The 19043-nt window shown below is 35.4% G+C and overlaps 1 long non-coding RNA gene across 1 annotated transcript; it reads right to left on the minus strand.

Annotated features, from left to right (window-relative positions):
• Nucleotides 1-2663: 2663 nt before the first annotated feature.
• LOC140181984 (uncharacterized) lies at nucleotides 2664-3812 on the minus strand. Its single transcript, XR_011877729.1, has 3 exons — nucleotides 3736-3812; nucleotides 3016-3091; nucleotides 2664-2903 (listed from the first exon to the last, which is right to left on the minus strand). It is a non-coding gene; the product is annotated as an uncharacterized lncRNA (long non-coding RNA).
• Between the last annotated feature and the right edge of the window lie 15231 nt (nucleotides 3813-19043).

A 19043-nucleotide genomic window follows, 5' to 3' on the forward strand; every position in this document is an offset into this window, starting at 1 on the left:
CAAGTCCTAATCCTCTCCTTATGGAAGGACTAACGTTAGTGACTAGAGAATTGGCCAACAATTTCCAATTAAAATCAACACTTGAGTATTCCAACTCAAGGGTCTCCTTTTAATCAACTCCCAAGTCAAGTTGGGAGTCTACTCCATTGATATGAATACCATTCTTATAGACATATAAAGGGAATAAAAAGAAGACATGATAATTCGAATAAAGTAATAATAGAAAATTAATTAAAGATAAAAAAATTCTTTACATTAATAAATTCCAAAGCCATAAACATACTTATCTGAATAGGGTTAATGAGTAATTGAAAGAGTAAGGGAATAAGGAAACAAACTAGAATAATGGAAACTTCAACGGAGGTAGTGACTCTTCTCAATATCCAAATCAAAAGCATAAAACTAGAAATCTATGAATGTGAAGAAAACTTAGAGGAGGTAGTAATCTCTCTCTAAGATTCAAAACTAAAACTAAAAACTGTATGAATGAGAATGTGTCAATGTGTGTTGAGTCTCTGCTTGTCCCATGGCTCTAGTCTGTGTTTCTGGGCCGAAAACTGGGTCCAAACTCAGCCCAAAATTGCCCCAGCATTTTCTGCGTTTTCTGCACGTAGCGCATGTCACGCGTACGCATCAGGTACGCGCACGCGTCACCATGCACATTTGCTTCTCGCGCGCACGCGTCAAGTACCCGCACGCATCGCCGCTCGCTGGTCATCTCCTTTGTTTCTTGTGCTCCTTCCATTTTTGCAAGCTTCCGCTCCATCCTCTAAGCCATTCCTGCCCTATACAGTCTGAAAACACTTAACGCACAGATCACGGCATCGAATGGTATAAAGGGGAATTAAAATACACAATTTAAAGGCTTTAGGAAGCAGGTTTTCAATCATAGAACAAAATTGGAAAGGAATTGTAAAATCATGCAAATTGTATGAATAAGTGTGCAAAGACTTGATAAAAGCCACTCAATTTAGTACAAGATAAACCATAAAATAGTGGTTTATCAATGTCATCATGGAAATGTCTCCTTACTCCTTGTTCAAACTTTTGGAGCTCTACAAATCTCATTTCTCTCTTCTTTGCTGCTTCTCTTAGTGCAACTTTCACTAGTCTTCTTGCAATTCCCTGTAACAATGAAAATGGTTACAATTGATTTGAAATAATTTGCTTACATAAAGAGTGACCTACCCATTAGATAGTACACAGATAGTAAAAGACTTGGAATTTGGTAGAGTCAATTTTTTAGTTTTGTCTGATAAAAAGAATTATAATAGAAAAAGTGGAAAGAACTATAATGTTCAGTGATATGTTCAGCAACAATTGAACTTACAAGAACAAATTCAGCTCAATTCAACGATGTTATCCAGCAACAAAATTCAACTCAATATTCAATAACGTTATCCAGCAACAAAAAACTAAAGCTCAGTGATATGTTCAACAACAATTCAACATACAACAACAAATTCATCTCAATCATAATTTACAATAACAAATTTAACTATGATCATTTTCAAATCCCTACTATTCAGCAAAACAAAATTAGCTAAATCATAATTTCAGCAATAAACTCAACTTTTAATAACAATCTCAAGATATACTAATGATTTACAGCAATAAAATTAAAAGAGAAATAACATGGCCGAAGTTGAAATTCACCTGCCCAGAGACCAACTCATGGCAAAGGAAGCGTTGATGGCCGAAGCAGGAAGACGAGCTTGGGACGGTGATAGAGCGCGGCAAAACTTGCGACGGTGACAAAGCGCGACGAGCTTGAGGCGGAGAGAATGGCGAGAGAAGAGACTCAGAGTCAGAAAGAAAAGAGAGGTGAGAAAAAATATTTTAGAGAGAGGTGAGGGCAAAATTTTTCTGGAGATGAGGGTAAGTCACTACAAGAAAAACACTCATTCAGGTACACTTGAAAATTGTAGCCAAAAGTGAAAAAAAATGATGCCTTAGGCTACGGCTATGCTTTCTGGGCTACGACTATGCTTTTTGGGGTGATTCCTATTCGGCCGTTGCCTATTCTCAAAGGCTATGCTTTTCTGCACCAAGGGCTATGCTTTTGGCGTTTGGGAATAGGGTGCGCTTTTCAAGTGATGTTGTCCAGGACCAAAGGCTACGCTTTTCAGCTTCCATTTTTACCAGAATAGGCTATGCTTTTCAACGCTACTGCATCACTTATAAAACGTAGCCACATTGTACACCATAGCTACTCTATATAAGTGTAGCCCTAGGTCCCTTATTATTTTTTTTTAATTTTCTGTATAACCATAGCTACTCTATATAAGTGTAGCCTTAGGTCTCATTATTTTTTTAATTTTTTTAATTTTCTATATATATATATATATATATATATATATATATATATATATATATATATATATATATATATATATAATATTCTAATAATTTTTTATACAACATATTATTTAATAATATTATTACATATATAATTTTACATTTTTAATTAAATGAGTTAAATATTATAAAATAAAATTAAACATATAATTATACTAAATAATTTTTTTAAATAATAAAAATTATCCTTACACAATTCAAAGACATAATCTTAAGAAGCAATTAACAATCAAAATATAACTTAAGATAATTTAAGTCATATGAAACTTGTATCACATATCAATTAAAATGCAAAGTTTGCACTCTATATTCAAAAAGAATTTAACAAACAGAAAATCGTTAATCTTCTAATCTTGGCATAATGACTAAAAAATGTTCTGAAGCGCCTTCAAATTCTTCTCAAACACATCTTTTTCATACTGATCTTCATCACCATCAAGAAAACTCTTGGCCTTAACAATTGTATCAGTGTTCATTCCCTTGTCCATTCCCTTGTTCATTCCCAGCAAGAACTAATTTCCAAGCAATTACTGCCCTGCTTACAGCTGCAGATTATCATAATTCAAAAAGAGAAGCATGTAAGGATTTTGCATACTGATTCACCACCATACGCAATCAATACAAGATTATGTTGAAGGAAATGACTGGGCTACTTACAAATATTCTTTTGACCATTCTCGCGACACATGAAGAAAACAAAATCATAGAACTGAATGAATTCTGAAAAGTCTGCCTGGCAAGAGCAACAAATGAAGCACATGTTCCAATTGCAAGTATCAGATTAAAGATTAAAAATACAAGAAAACAAACTTTTTGCTTTTTTATTATTCTCATTAAAGTTGAATGCTAAATTCACAAAATCATGCCAATTAGCTTAATTTCTAGTGCAAAAGGGGAAAACGGCGTTGTTTCAAAGAGTAAAGTGAGAATCATCAACCTAAATTGTAAAATTAAAAATGAATTGAGACAGATATATCAATTTTGCACCAATATCCCAAATGCAAAAGGAAAAACCATAAAGTAAATAAAACTGTGCTCTTTCCACTATTATTTAATGATGTCACTCAATCAAACACAACACAATAAAACAAAACAAAACAAAAATTTTGGGGGTACCAATAATGGTAGGAAAAACCATGGAAGCTGGAAAACAACATAACTAAGGGTAAATCAAATATACAAAGAAAGAAAAGAAAATAACATTGCTCACAAAAGCTAAACAGAATTGAGGTTGTATTATTGAAAAGATATACGTATAGTTAACTAGTCTAGCCATTTAAAAAGTAAATAAAAAACAATATTTTTAAATGAAAGCTAAGAATCCCAATTCTAGAGTCCTAGATTACATTGAAGCCATGTGAAAAATTGGTCAATTACCTTGATAAAGGACATCATCATCAACATCATCATCTGCTTGAAAGTTGTCAGTTTTGCACTTGATATTGAACCACTTAAGAAGAGATGAGCAGCGACGGTGAAGAAGAGATGAGCGGCAACGCAACAGCTTGGCGACAGAGCACGACGGCGGCGAGACATCCCTTCGAGCTCCTCAGCGGCAGCACAGCAGCCCGACGGTGGCAGAACGGCGATGGCAACAAGCCCTAGCAATGGTGATGGAGCTTCAGTGGCGACGAAGCACCCCCTTCTTCTCTCCTCCATCGCGTTTTCTCTTTTCCTCGAGCTCTCTCTCTCTCATTGGCACTCGACAACGACGGCGGCGGAGCCCTAGCCGGCATCGTCCTTTCCTTCCTTCCCTCACTTCTCTTCTTCTTCCCGTTCTCCCACTTTCAGATTTCTTCCCTCTTTCGTGTGTGGGTGGAGTGAGGATGAGGGTGTATGTCGCGTGAGTGAGGGTGACTGGGTGAGGGCAAATTTTTGCTGTGTTTATTTGAGGGGGTGTTGTGCGCGAAAGGGTTGGCCAAGGTGAGGGTTATGTGCGAAGGTGAGAATGGCGAAAGGGTGTGCTTCTGGAGGGAAGAGGGTTTGCTGTGCACGAAGTGGCTTGTGGGTGTGTGTTCTTCTAGAGGAAATTGAAAGGGGAACAAAAAATTTACTAAGTGTTAGGGATTTACCATACATACATTAGGCATCACTTTAAAGCGCACCCAAAACATAATAAATAAGTTACTTTTTAAAAGCGTTCTCTTTGATACGAAAAGTGAGCCCATAGATATTAACCTACGGCTACGCTTTATAAGTGATTTCTATAATACCTGAGGCTACACTTTTTAAATGATGCCACAATTGTGTATCTTTTTCTCTTATAAAAAGGCAACACGGAGAAAAGCGTAGCCTATTCATAGAATAGGCTACGCTTTTCAAATGTAGTTTAAAAAAAGTGTGGCTGAATGGGTATTTTTCTTGTAGTGTTAGTCTTCTGGAGAATGGAGTAGGGGTTCTTGTTCTCTTCTTTTTCTTTCCTCGTTCCCCTACTCCCTCTCTTATCTATTTCTTTCTTTTTTTGTTGAGTGTGTGAGGATTAGTAGGTGGGTGGGTTTAAAACTAGGATATGATTAGGGTTAGGGTTTAGAAATTAGGATTAGGGTTTGCATTAGGATAGTATAAGAATTTAAATAAAATTAGAAGATAAAATAGTAATTGAAAATCAACCATAATTTATTTAAATTATTTTAAAATATAATATTTATTGTTAATTTATTAATTAGTTTTAAGTTTTAAATAATTTTTTAATTTAAAATTAAAAGTATTTTATTTAAGTTTTTTATTTATAAAATTAAATTTAAAATTTTAATATTTAAATTAAATCATATAAAATTCTCATTAGTTTTTAATTATTAGAATTTTTAAATTTTAAATATATGAAATACCCAAAATCCTTAAAAAATATATAAGAACCTTAATTAATTTAAATTCAAATTATCAAAACCTTATTTAGTTACAAAAATATTCTTGAATAGTAATTAAGGTTAGGATTAGGCTTGGGACTAAGCTAGTGTAAAAATTTTAATAAAATTAGAAGGTAGAATAGTAATTAAACATCAACCATAATTTATTTAAATTATTTTAAAAATATAATACTTATTTGTTAACTTATTAATTAGTTTTAAGTTTTAAATAATTTTTTAATTTAAAATTAATAGTATTCTAGTTAATTTTTATTTATAAAATTAGATTTAAAATTTTAATATTTAAAGTAAATCATATAAAATTCTCGTTAGTTTTTAATTATTAAAATTTTTAAATTTTAAATATATAAAATATTCAAAATCATAAAAAATATATAACAACCTTAATTAATTGAAACTCAAAGGATCAAAACCTGATTTAGTTAAAAGAATTCATTTTCAAAAACTGTGACCACAAATCCCTTTAAGGTCACCCTTTAGTAAAACTATACACCCTATTAAGTTAGCCACTAAAATAGTCACTATAGATCCCTTAGGTCACTCCTCAAAACCGTGACCATAGACTCCTTTTAGGTCACTCTTTTTTAAAAAATCGTGATCATAGACCTTTTTAGATCACCCCCCAAAACTGTAACTGTAGATACCTTTAGGTCACTCTCCAAAACCGTGACCATAGACTCCTTTAAGTCACCCACAAAAACCGTGATCAAAGACCCTTTTAGGCCACCCTTTCATAAAACCGTGACCATAGACCCATTTTAGGTCATCCCCAAAATCATGACAATAGATACCTTTACGTCACCCTAAAAACCGTGACCATAGACCCTTTTAGGTCACCCTTTCGAAAAATTGTAACCATAGACCCTTTTGGGTCACCCCCCAAAATCATGACCATAGATACCTTTATGTCACCTCCCAAAACCGTGATCATAAATCCTTTTAGGTCACCCCCAAATCTGTGACCATAGACCCCTTTAGGTCACCCCGAAAAAAGTGACCATAGAACCTTTTAGGTCACTCCCCAAAACAGTGACCATAGACTCCTTTAGGTTACCCCCTAAAACCGTGACCATAGACCCTTTTAGGTCACCCTTTTTTGAAAAATTGTGACCATAAACTCTTTTAGGTCACCTCCAAAAACCATGACCATAGGTCCTTTTAGGCCACCTTTTTTTATAAAACCGTCATCGTAGGTACTCTATGGTCACCCTTTTTTAAAAAACCGTGACCATAGGTTTCATTTTTTTTGTCACGGTAAAAAATTGTGACCATTAAAAGAACCGTGGCCATAGACCCAAAATGTTGTAGTGGTTATTAGTTTATTTTAATGTATTTTGATTTTTATTTATTTAGTTACTAGATTGGAGTTTATGTTTGTAGGCTTTAGGGTTTTCTTTGTTTTAACCTAATAATCTAAGAGTTTATAAATACCTCTTTAGCTATTGTAGTCGCAGTATTGAGTGATTAGAAGTGCCAAAGCATTTTTTTGTTTCGTGATAAAACCATGGTGTGGACAAGTGAGGTTGAGTGAGTTCCTCTCTTATTGCACGGGAAATTGGGTAGAAGGTTGAGGAGTCCCTTCAATTCAATTTTCAAACTATGATGTGGACAAGTTAGGTTGAAGAGTCATTTTCTTGATACATCAAAAAATTGGATAGAAAGTAGAGCGATTCTCTTTGTATTCAATTTTAACCTATCTTTTTTCTTTCTATTTCAGTTTTAATGTACCTTTCTTATTCAATTTCAATTCATGACATTTTGTTTATCTTTTTTCATATCACCTTAGGCTTCTTTGGTATGCGATACAGAAATTGAGATTTGGGGATTAAGACTCAGTCTCTTCAATACTTTTAGAAAGTGGAGACATAGAAAATTGAAATTTTTTGGAAACAATAATTGAAATATTTCTAAAATTACCCAAATCTAATTTCTCAAATTTCAAATCTAACTCCACATTCTCTTTTCCTTTCAAACCAAGCCTACTTCTCCTCCAACTTCCATCACCACTACCACCGCCAACACAGCCTCTATGTCCACCTGCATCCCTCTCCCAATGGTGACCACCATGTTTTTAGGTAGCACCAACTACACAAACGCTTCAACAAAGTGATTCTTCACACACACCATTGATTTCAATGGTCTGAATCCCCAATGGTTCTTGTTCGTGTTGCATCCCTTGAATAGGCACCTGAACCGAGCATATGGATATGAAGGTGAAGCTGCTCCGCAAGAGTTTCTATGGCGTCAAGCTCCACTATCTCGTTGACGACAACTTTGCCTCCTCTTGCCGCATCCTCCTCCCATCTGACCTAGTCTTCAAAAGTACTAGGTGACGACAACTTCCTAAATTTTAATTTTAATCTCCGTTTTCTTGCGAAATAATGTTGACCTCCTCTATTAAATTTAGCTTATGTAATTCTTCTAACAATCCCGCTACGTTACCAACAGCATTTCCGCCAACATCTGCCAACTTTAATTGGGCTGGACTCTAAGCCCACTTAATTCCAAAAGCGACATCCCAAATTAACCCAGATTAATTCCTAATTTCACTAGTTTACCACACTAACCCTAATTTATTCTATACCCACATTTTCTTACCGTGGACACACTCCCCCAACCCCCATATCCTTCTCCAGTGCCGCATAGCCATCAGAATTGTCATCTCCGCCAGTCGCCGCCACCAACCTAATTCATATTGATTTTCACCGTGTAGAACACCTCCACCCCCCAAACCCCTAACGGCTGTGTCTTCGAACAGTCAACCTCCAACGCGTTCTTGTCGCCGGCGTCAACTCAGGTCACGCCGCCAGCGATTCTGCCTACAATTGCATCAACCATTATAGCATCCGCCGGCAAGCTTCCATCAACGGCGACACAGGTCTTCCGTTGGCAAGCTTCGATCGAAGGTCACCACCTAGTCGTGCGATTGAAGTCGCATCGTCTTCGCTACTCGCCCAGATGACGGTGCCTCACCCATGCATGCTCGGCTCTGCAGTATGTGCGCACGCTGCTTCGGTTCACTGTGCACTGCTGTGAATCTGCTATTGAGTTACCTCCTTGGTTAGTACTTATTTATGTATCTTGCATGATCTTATTATAAGTATAGTATCATATAGATTTTATTTGATGAAATTAGAATCTTTGGCTAGAACGTGTTTAGGTCTTTAAGTTAAGTTTGTTTTTATGCTATGTTCCATTGTTCATATTATATGGATACTTGTTAGTTATTGAGTTTAATTTTTTTTGTTCATGTTAAGTATGTTAATTATCACTTCTACATGATTTTTGCTGGATTAGTATATGTTGATGTTGAAATATTTCATGGGTGTATCTTTTGAGTGAAAACTCATCTAAAAGTGTCTTTGCTGGATTAATGTGTCTAATCTTAAAATTGCTTGTCATGAACTGAATTTAATTGTGATTTGGTCAATGTTTCATCATTTTATTGTTTAATGGAGGCTGCTATTAAAAGAATTTATCTCTTCTTATATTTGGTAACGGAAAAGTTGAAACCTATACTATTTTCTGATGTGGAAAGTATTTATGATTATGTCTTTTGACTAAATAATTCTTTAGATGTATCTTTATTGGACTAATGTGTTGTTTGTATAAACTTACTTGGATGTGTCTGTAAAATTCATAAAGTACTGGACTAAAGGCGGTAAAATGCAACAATGGGATAATGTGGGCTTCCAAATCCTTGATGTTTGAATAAATGATTTCTGAAAAAATCTCATGGGTATTAGTAACTAATGCCGTTACGCAATGTTGATTTTTACATACAGGACACCTTGAGGGAATATAGGAAGGAAATAATGCTCGAAATCATTGTGGATCCTAATAATTCGGCCATTGCGCAAGCACTGAAGTTCCTTGACAAAAGTCCTCAACCTACTGTGCACCACAATCATCCCAGGAACAAACGTAAGGAGGTTAGGACAACGTTCACAGCACTGAGCATGAAGAGCATGATTCGGAGGACTAACGGAACACCCAAAAAAATTGCAACAGAGAGAAACATGATAAGAAGAAAGTTGCATAGAACATTCTTGATTAATTAGTCTTATGATACCCCCCTTATGTTTTATCACTTTTGTTTCATCCTGATATTTTCCTTGTGTTACACATGTTGATTGTCTTACTTGCTAGTAGGCGTTTCTAGTTAGACTATGGAAAAAAAAATTTTTGGCTACTTCATAGAAGTTCTGTCTATTATGGATGTGAATCCTATATTGGGGTATTGATGAGTCTTTTGGTTTCCGACATACAGTTGGTTTTTTTTAACAAGTTAATGTTTTGAAGCGACTTTTATGGAAATGTATTCTACTTATAACTTCATTGGACGCGTCTAATTCAATGCATGTCATTATATGAAGGCGCCCTTTGTAAATGTGACGTCAGAGGATATGTCTTCACATGCATGAGTCTTTTTAATGGACATGTTTTCTATGATTGTGTCTTCTTAACTGAGGTGTGTTTTGTGAATATGTCTTCAGAGAATATTTCTTTTTAAATTATGTGTCTTTTTAATGGAGGTGTCTTCTATTGGAAATGTCTTCAGAGGATAAGTGTTTTTAAGGGAGATACCTTTTTATGCATGTGTTTTTAAAGGGAGGTGTCATTGGTGGTTATGTCTTTGTATGATATTTCTTTTTTATGTATCTGTCTTTTTAATGGAAGTATCCTTTGTAAATGTGTCTTCAGATGATATGTCTTTTTAAATGATGTATCTTTTTAATAGAGGTGAATGATAAGTCATTTTAATGGAGGTGTCTTTTTACGCATATGTTTATGGATATGTCTATTTATGGAAGTGTCTTTTATAGATGTGTCTTAACAAGAAGTGTCTTGAGAGGATATGATTTTTGTACCTGAGTTTTTGTAATAAAACTTCCGTGGAGATTCTTTTAGTAAACAAGAAAAAAAACAAAATATTTCTTTAAAACTTGAAAATATAAACTTGCAAAATTGACTTCTGCTAACCAGAACCTCCTAAGTTGTTTCCTCCATAAATAGAACTCATATAACTAGTGTTGATTCGCTTTAAATATGACTCGCTCATTCTCAATGCCTTATAACAATAGAATAACATGTACTTATGAAGATGACTCACCATTCTCAATGCTTTAAAAGTATCAATGTATCACACAAAAAAGAATACTATAATAATATCGGTGTATCACACACAAAAACACGTATGCTACAATTGTGTAAAAAATCAGGTAAAAATCATTCATTCACTCTAACAACAGAATCGACCTCTCCAATTTGAGTGGCTGCTACATCATTTTTCAGAGAAAAATCACCACGCAAAAAGTAAAATAGTCAATTATATACATAAAACAATTTGAAAAAAATAATGTGCATAAATGCATGGGCAATGATGAATTGAAGCATAAATAATGCAAAATAATTAATTTAAGCACACAAATGTAATGTGAATCATATTGCTGTGGAGCCATATATACATATTCCATCAAGCTAATTAAGCAACTAACGAGGCTTAAGCTGATAATCATCCACTGATTTACATAAAAAAATCTACTACTATATTGCAGAAAATAAAATAAAAAATATGCACAAGATTATTACTGTTGCTAGCTACCAAGACAAAAATTAGAACAAATTTGAAAGGAAACATGCAACTTGCATAAAAGAAGTCCACCAAAAACACACCATGTATCATAGTTGGAAGATCCGATTTGCATTAAAAAATAATCCACACCAAATATACTACTAAACTACCACTTACCAACATTTTCTCTGGTAAGCCATGGTACATTGATCAAATCTAGAATTTTCTAGGGACCAACTTCTGTGAAACAAAGACAAGTCTTATTAACATAGTGAAAATATTTTAATTTGGTCAGCAATCACAATTTGTATTATTTGATTAAGAGATAGACTTAAATGGCATGAATGATAACTTGAATGATAAGTTAAATGGCACAAATATATAAGATATGCTTGTTTTATTTGGAGTAAGAGTCACTTGTATAAATACACAGCAACAACAAGGAATTGTAACTATTCTAAAACAGAAAAGAAAAGGAAAGGAAACATAATTCTTTATCATATATATTAACAATTGGACCCTAATAATATCAACAAAGCATAGCAATGATATGATGATTAAAAGAAACAGTTAGTAGTTACCTTGGTAAGAGCACTTCTTGAGCATCTTTTCAAGGATCTTGAGCCATAATGGATCATTATCAACAACTAACACTCTCATCTAAAGGCTATTTTCGGATGTCGTCTTCTTCTTCTTGTATGTTTTTTACTCAGCAAATGTACAATAACCAAAAAAAAAAAATTCCAAACCTTTAACAAAAGACATCCAAAACACAAAAAAAAAAATATTCGAAACTTACGAAATAGAAACATTCAGAACATATAAAAAAGAAACATGCTATACCAATAGAGGAAGACACATCTGAAACCTCAAAAAACGAAAAATTCACAGCTTAAGGGAGTAAGATTACAAACATAATCAGTGCATTATAGAATGGAGTTTAAGCTAGAAATATTCATGTTTAAGCAACAACACTCACAGGCTTTCCTTAGACAAATTTTGTTCTTCAGTAGGTGATACAAGTTAAAATCTTTACTGACTAGTCAAGATTTTAATTTATCCACAAAATAAGTCATGACTTTCAATGAGTAAAAAAAATGGCTCTACTTCTTATTACTCCATGAACACACACAACAGACCAAAATTCCTAAATTGAAAAATAAGAATCCTACTTATGGGATAGACAATCATTGGAAATTTGAAATTGCCCTTACATTGGATTGGAACACCCTCTTCCCTCTTTCTCTCAAATATTTAATATCAAATAAAATAATAAGAAAAGCAATTCTTCAATTCCATTGAGTTGGAATTTACCTGAAAAAACACAGCTTTTCCATAGTTGAACTGTATGCAGCGAGCCACCTTGGTGCGTGGATGAGTTGGGACTTGGGCTTGCAACCTTGCAAAATATTTAAAAATTCAAATACCATGCACATGTGGATTCACATATAACACCAACAAAAATTCCAAAAATAGTGAATAACATACTTGATCAACCAAAATTTAAACACCATAGACATGCACTTGGACAAATCAGAAATTTAGAGAGAGAGATTGAACCATTGAGTAACTGTACCTAGCGGCGGTCTACAATGACGACGGGAGCTCGTGGACTCTGACGGTGCAACGGCAAGGCGGGAATGCATCACAGCTGCGATGGAGGACGCGTGGCGGAAAGGCGACGAGTGGGAGCTTGGCTACACGCGAGGTAGGGTGGCCAAAGGGACGCGATGACGGTGAAGCAGACGCGCAATGCTGGTTGTCTTCCCTGCACGAATGGCGGATGAAGCAGTGGCAACGGATGCAAGGAGACTAGGATGGAGAAAAGGCGGGAGATTTGGGAGAGAGATTAAGATTTTTAAGTGAAAATAAAAATAAAAGGATAAATTTTGATTAAATCCTGATTATTCAAATTTTATTTTTTAAAAAATTAAAAAAAATAATTAATTATTATTGTCAAAAGTTGGTAGATAGTATCTTAACAACGTATACTTTTCCTTCTTCTAATAATTAAATTCTTGACCTTGACAAAATGGTCATTTTGCTCCTTAATTTAAAATAACAAAAAATTTATGAATCCGTATCACCTACAAAAATTGGAAACTTGAGAACCTAACGCTGCATGGCTCTTCTTTTTTCTTTTTTTTGGGACATGGGCCTATAAAATTGCAAGGCTTCGATGAATTAGCCTGACAGTAGGGGTGGCAAGTGGGGAAGTCCACCCCGCCCCGCCAAAAGCCCGCCCTTTGGCGGCTGGCCCGCCTCGTCCCGCCTGGTGAGGCGGTCCCAGAATCCTAGCCCGCCCCGCCTAACGGCGGGCTGGCGGGCCGGCGGGTTAAGCCCGCCAAATAACCTCTTTTTTTTTATTTTTAACTATTAAATAATATATATATAAAGGCATAAAAAAATCTCTCCTATTTTTTACTTTTAACTATTATAATTTCTAAAAGTATAAACAAATTATAATTTTTATTTTCACAAACATTAAAGTCTTTGTAATTATAAATATTGTTCCCAAAATAAACATAATTATAAATATTGTTGCGATGTTGTATCTGGTCAATCCTCTCAAAGAGGAGCTGCACATGACGGTAAATTGGCTACGAAGTAGATGATGGTGCTGCTGGTATAGATGGTGCTGAAGGTGTTGAAGGTAGTGCTGAGGGTCTTGCTACTGCTGAGGATGTGGCTGCCTCTGTAGTGGTGGTGGGTGCCCTACGACCTTGGTGTCTGGTGGATGACTGAGGACCGAACCAGTTGCCATGTGGAATGACTTTCTTCGCACCAATAACTACTGGCCTCTCATCCCCATCCTCCCAGGTACCTCAGCCTGGTGACCCATCTGCATGATCAAGCAGGGGAATGCCAGATTGCCCTTGACATGGGTCTGGACTAGGGGTGGCAAATGGGCCTAAACCCACCGGGAGGACCCGCGTAACCCCACCAAAAAAGGCGGATTGGGCTGAAAAATTGGGACCGTCAAATAACAAAAGCTCGCCTAACCCACACCGCTTAAACTGCGGGTTTTGGCGGGCTTCCCCGCTGGGTTTAGTATTTTTTTGGCAAGGGGTATTTTTACAGTTTTTTTTGTCAAAACCCAACTTCTCCCAAGGTCCCAACCCAACTTACAAGAGAATGAAGATGAAAATTGAGTGTTTTGGATTATGTTTATTTTGCTTTGGGAACAATATTTTTAATTATGTTTTGGATAAAAACTTGGTTTATAATTATGTTTATTAGATATTTATAATTACAAAGACTTTAATGTTTGTGAATATAAAAATTATAATTTGTTTATACCTTTAGAAATTATAATAGTTAAAAGTAAAAAATATAAGAGATTTTTTTATGCCTTTATATATATTATTTAATAGTTAAAAGTTAAAAAAAGGGATATTTGGCGGGCTTAGCTAGCCGGCCCGCCAGCCGGCTATTAGGCGGGGCGGGCTGGGATTTTGGGACCGCCTCACTAGGCAGGGTGGGCTTCTGGCGGGATGGGGGAGGGCATCCCTGCTTGCCACCCCTAGTTTGGACCATATACCACCTGATGAGTCTTGGAAGGTATAGTTGCTTTCCTTTCAAGATACACTAGAGAAGTATTGCCATATCTGATGGAATCTCTGTCTCATGAGTGTTGGGAATTACATAGTTACTCATAATCTGCTGCCACAGCCTAGCCTCGACGGTAAGATACTTGACCTTTATGCCCTTCGGACTCAGCTTTGACGGTCCATATGCCCATGGACTGTCAGGGTGGATAGCTATAGTTTGGAGGATGGCATCCCAATCAAACTCCATGAGGTAGAGATTGCCTCTTCAACCTTGTAAAAATCATCTTTATCAGTTACTTTGGGCTGAAAGTGGAGGATCTCTTCAATTGCTTCCTCTATGACTAGAATCTACCTGCCTCGGAGTTGAACTACATCAATGGTCACTCGGTAGAAGTTACAATAAAATTCTTTGACCTAAGATGCATTCAGCCCGACAAAGTCTCGGTCCAAAAATATCCAACCCCGCTACTCAATCTGGTGTGTAATGCATTCCGCAGCTCGGGTGGTATTTGCAGCTTTCTCTCAACATGGAGGCTCCGATTTTTCAGAAAATGCAGAAACCTCAGCTCGCAGTAGAGGTTGGCAAACTTGATTGCATCAGAAGAAGGGGTATTCTGATCAGCCTTCTCCTTCTCACCGAGTTGCCTTTCAGATAGCAACTCATCCACTATTTCAGCGGCTGGTTGTGTACGTTTCCTCTTGATCGAGCTGGCCTTAGCCTTGCCTTTCCCTTTCCTGTCAGTCATCCTAAAAAATCACAGAAAACGGGGTATGAAATATAATCTACGGCATACAAGGCAAAAACAATATGATAAGCAGGCAAGAAACAGAAAGACAGAGAAAATAATAGCTTATGTGTGAAATGAGCTCATACAAGTGGAATTGACTTGGAATGTGAATGAAAATAAGAATCAAAATCACTTAGAATTCCGATTCCAAGCAATCTTATTCAAGGAAAATTAGGTTACTTGTCCGTTAAGAAACAATGTTGCTATGCGTCAAAGAAAAGAGAAAAAAGAGTTAGTTGGAAAGGAAAATTGAAAAGAAAAAATAAAAAAGTTAGTTAAAAATGAAATGTTAGGAAAAAGAAAGTTAATTGTTATTTGCATAGCAAGCATGGTTCTTAAACTATGAAGATCTTTAAAAGGTTCCAACAGACAAGAAAGCTTACATTCACGTCATCACAATGCACTATGCCAAAGTGATACAAATGTATGTGTAGAACACATAAGCAAATGAATGGTAGTCTCAAGTCACTTGGCATAAGCTTATGCAATTGGTGTTAAAAGGGTTAAAGCATTGATGAACAAAGCAGTAAGGTGATGTCAAACACCAAAATGCAATTAAGCAGGAAAGTCATAAGATTGAAAGAAACAAATAATTCATGTTCTATGTAACTTGAAGTAGTTAAGCATGATAAAAATGGATGAAGCTAGTTACATGGTTCAAATTTCTCAATTTTGTGAATTCATGCAAAGAGGCTCTAATTACAAAAGAATCCATGTTTTGGTCAATTTGAAAATCAGTTTAAACCTTTCCATGCATATGAGTAAATCACTATTCAAAACAGGCAAATAAGATAAGGGTATGACCAAAACATGCAAGAAAACTCCTTTGAGGTAGTTTCCAAAAACCATGTAGCACAAGGATCTATTTGACACAGAAATTCGTCCAATAGAGCTTTGGTGCACCAAATCCAACAATGCAGCTTAAGGAAACAAAATTACAGAAATCTCAGCTTTCAGCAACAAAATAGTAAAACAATAAGCCGGATAATTGATTAATCGAGCTTAGAAACATTCAAAACAAAAGCAACTGAACACTAAACTCAATTAATCAATTGCATAAAAAATGAGCAGTAAAAACATATTTAAACAATTTTTGGCAGTGGTTCGGTAGTAAACTAGCACATTTCCCAAATTCGCTCAATCAATTCAACTTCCATATGAATGCAACAATAATTAAACATAATTCAGACTTTTATTCATATGAAATAAGCAAACAAACAACTTGGGTGAACCAACAGCAGCAGCAACGATTCAATCAATAAACCAAGAGATTATCATCATTCAACAAACAAGATTCAATAAAGATAACCCATTCCAAACAACAGTATCAACATTAAACAGACCTAGAAAATCCACTACGACAAAATTTTAACTACCTAACAACCTAAATCAACTAAAGCAGGCATTTCTAACTAATGCTAATTAAGCTAAATTAAACTAACTAACATAATTAATTGAACAAAAATAAAAAGAGCAAAATGGGGGTCGCATGTACGCTTAAGTCACGCGTACGCGCGACATGATGCTCTGTTTTTTAAGATTTTTCAACTTTATACACCCAATCGAGCATTCCAACCATCCCAAAAAGTCACATAAATACTAGTAAACCTTATTGAGCATATTAAACTATCAAACAACCGTAGCTAAACTAAAAGAAAGTGAAATTTAAGCTTAGGTACCAATATATACAAAACGAAAAGTGGAAAGAATATACCATGGTGGGGTGTCTCCCACCTAACACTTTTGTTTATTGTCCTTAAGTTCGACATTTGGGAAGCTCCTTGTCATGGTGGGTTGTTCTTATACTCATCTTTGAACTTCTAACAATGCTTGAATCTCCAAAATGATCCAACATTCCAAATCAATTGCACCAAAATTTGATGGAGTTTCGAACAAGCTATGAGCTCCCAAAATTGCACTTCATGTCTTCCAAGGTCCCAAATATTGTTCCTACACCTGTCTTCTAGTTGATCCTCAAAATTCCAACTGGGCGACAAGCAATCCGAATTCTAATTCGAGTTCACAAACATCTTCCTAGACCCAAGCAATCGAACTCTACATGTAACACCCTAACTTTCAGCACGTCATGATCGTACCAAAAGCAAGGCGTTACTGACCTGTTTTCCTTATTTACTATTTAATATTGAGCCTTTAGTTTGATACCGCATTTCGATTTTTAAGAAAATGCCGGAAAATATTGTTTCTCATTAATCAAAATCATTCATCAAAGAACACACAGGTAATAGTAATCACTTAATTAGTAACAATGATAAATATTATACAAAAAAACTCAAAAGAAATTCAGATACAATTTTAATTCCTCGGTATAAAATAAAATCTTAAATAACAAAGGTGAGGGAATTCTATGAAAATAACTTGACACATAAACTTAACTTAAATAAAACTCCTAATCGCCCGCGGCTTCAAACTGAGTCTCCGAGCCTGTCACTGAAAGGGTGGAAGATTTTGGGGTGAGAACAAACCACTAGTTCTCAGTAGGGAATAGGAATGCCGCACTAAACAGAGTAAATACAAATAGCTAATTCATATCATAAAAACAATTTCACTTAAAATAGTTTCAAGTTCCTTCCTTTAATTCACGTTAATTAAACAAAATTCCAATCACATTAACAATTCCTTATCCATAAACATCATTCCTAAATACATTATTAAGACCACAACACAAACAAGTAAAATATCCATAAAGCACGTAAGCACATCACCAAAACAACAGCACAAACAAAAATAAATAAAATAAAGCAAACACAATCAAATGTAAATGCGCAAACAAGATGATGCATGCCTGTTCCTAGCGCAGGCCATGAGCTCATGCGTCGGTTGTCTACCCGCAACCTGACGTTACTCGGAGTGAACCCCGAATATGGTCCCTTTACTATGTCAATTAGACACCTTGGCATCATGGTTACCCGTGTCAATTAGGCCTCATTATAATAACAGTTCAATGTGTATCACAGTAAGGAACAGTGCTATCAATTAGGCGAACATTCCCGCATTAGCAATCTCAGGCTATCCGTTAGGCGGGCAATTTTGCATTAGCAGTTTGGCACAGGGCCCGTTTAACATACAATTCTCATTTATTTATTTCATTCATGACTTTTTATTTTCTTTCATTTTATTATACCTCCACATCACCAATTACATACTCATACCTTCACATCACCATATTATTAAACATGCTACCGCATCACCGCTTAACTATACATACTTCCGCATCACCAATTAACTTTAAACCCTTCCTAGTTGTTATAGTACTACTGGTTTAAAAGCAAAACTTGGTGTTGAGGTAATTTGGTTACAATTAAAACTTGTACCATCTCTCTTAAAATTCTGTTATTGTTTTCTAAGAAAATGCAGAAAAACAGCAGGAAGTAGTAAGTTTGATAAATTCCTTAAAAATCCAATTTTCACCCATTTCCTTTAAAAATTCATGACCTCAAACAAGACTCTTTTAGCTTTCTATTGAATCAAATTCCAGATTAATACCATGTCATATGAAAAACTTATGAAGTGAGAAACACAGCCATGCCTTTTAGAATTCGATTTCCAAAATCCAGTGAGCTACCCATACTCTTTTCAACATATCTACTTGGTTAAGTAGGGTATCGACATGAAATTTAAAATGAAGATTGTGAACACAGGAAGATTGAAAATGCCGTTGGTTTCAGCTCAAATACTTACCAGAATTGAAAGTTAAGGGAGTTGGAAGTTGGTGCTAACAGAATTTTCTGCAGAAACCATCAATCTTCAAAAATTCATTTCTCCCAAACCACTCATTAATAAATTCTGAATTTTTTACGAGATGCTCAAAACACATTAAAGTTTCATGCAAAAATAGTTTCATTCAAATATATGACCTGGGATGCTCCCAGAAATTGATTCTTTC

This window comes from Arachis hypogaea, chromosome 19 (genome assembly GCF_003086295.3).
Source record: "Arachis hypogaea cultivar Tifrunner chromosome 19, arahy.Tifrunner.gnm2.J5K5, whole genome shotgun sequence".
Taxonomy (NCBI): domain Eukaryota; kingdom Viridiplantae; phylum Streptophyta; class Magnoliopsida; order Fabales; family Fabaceae; genus Arachis; species Arachis hypogaea.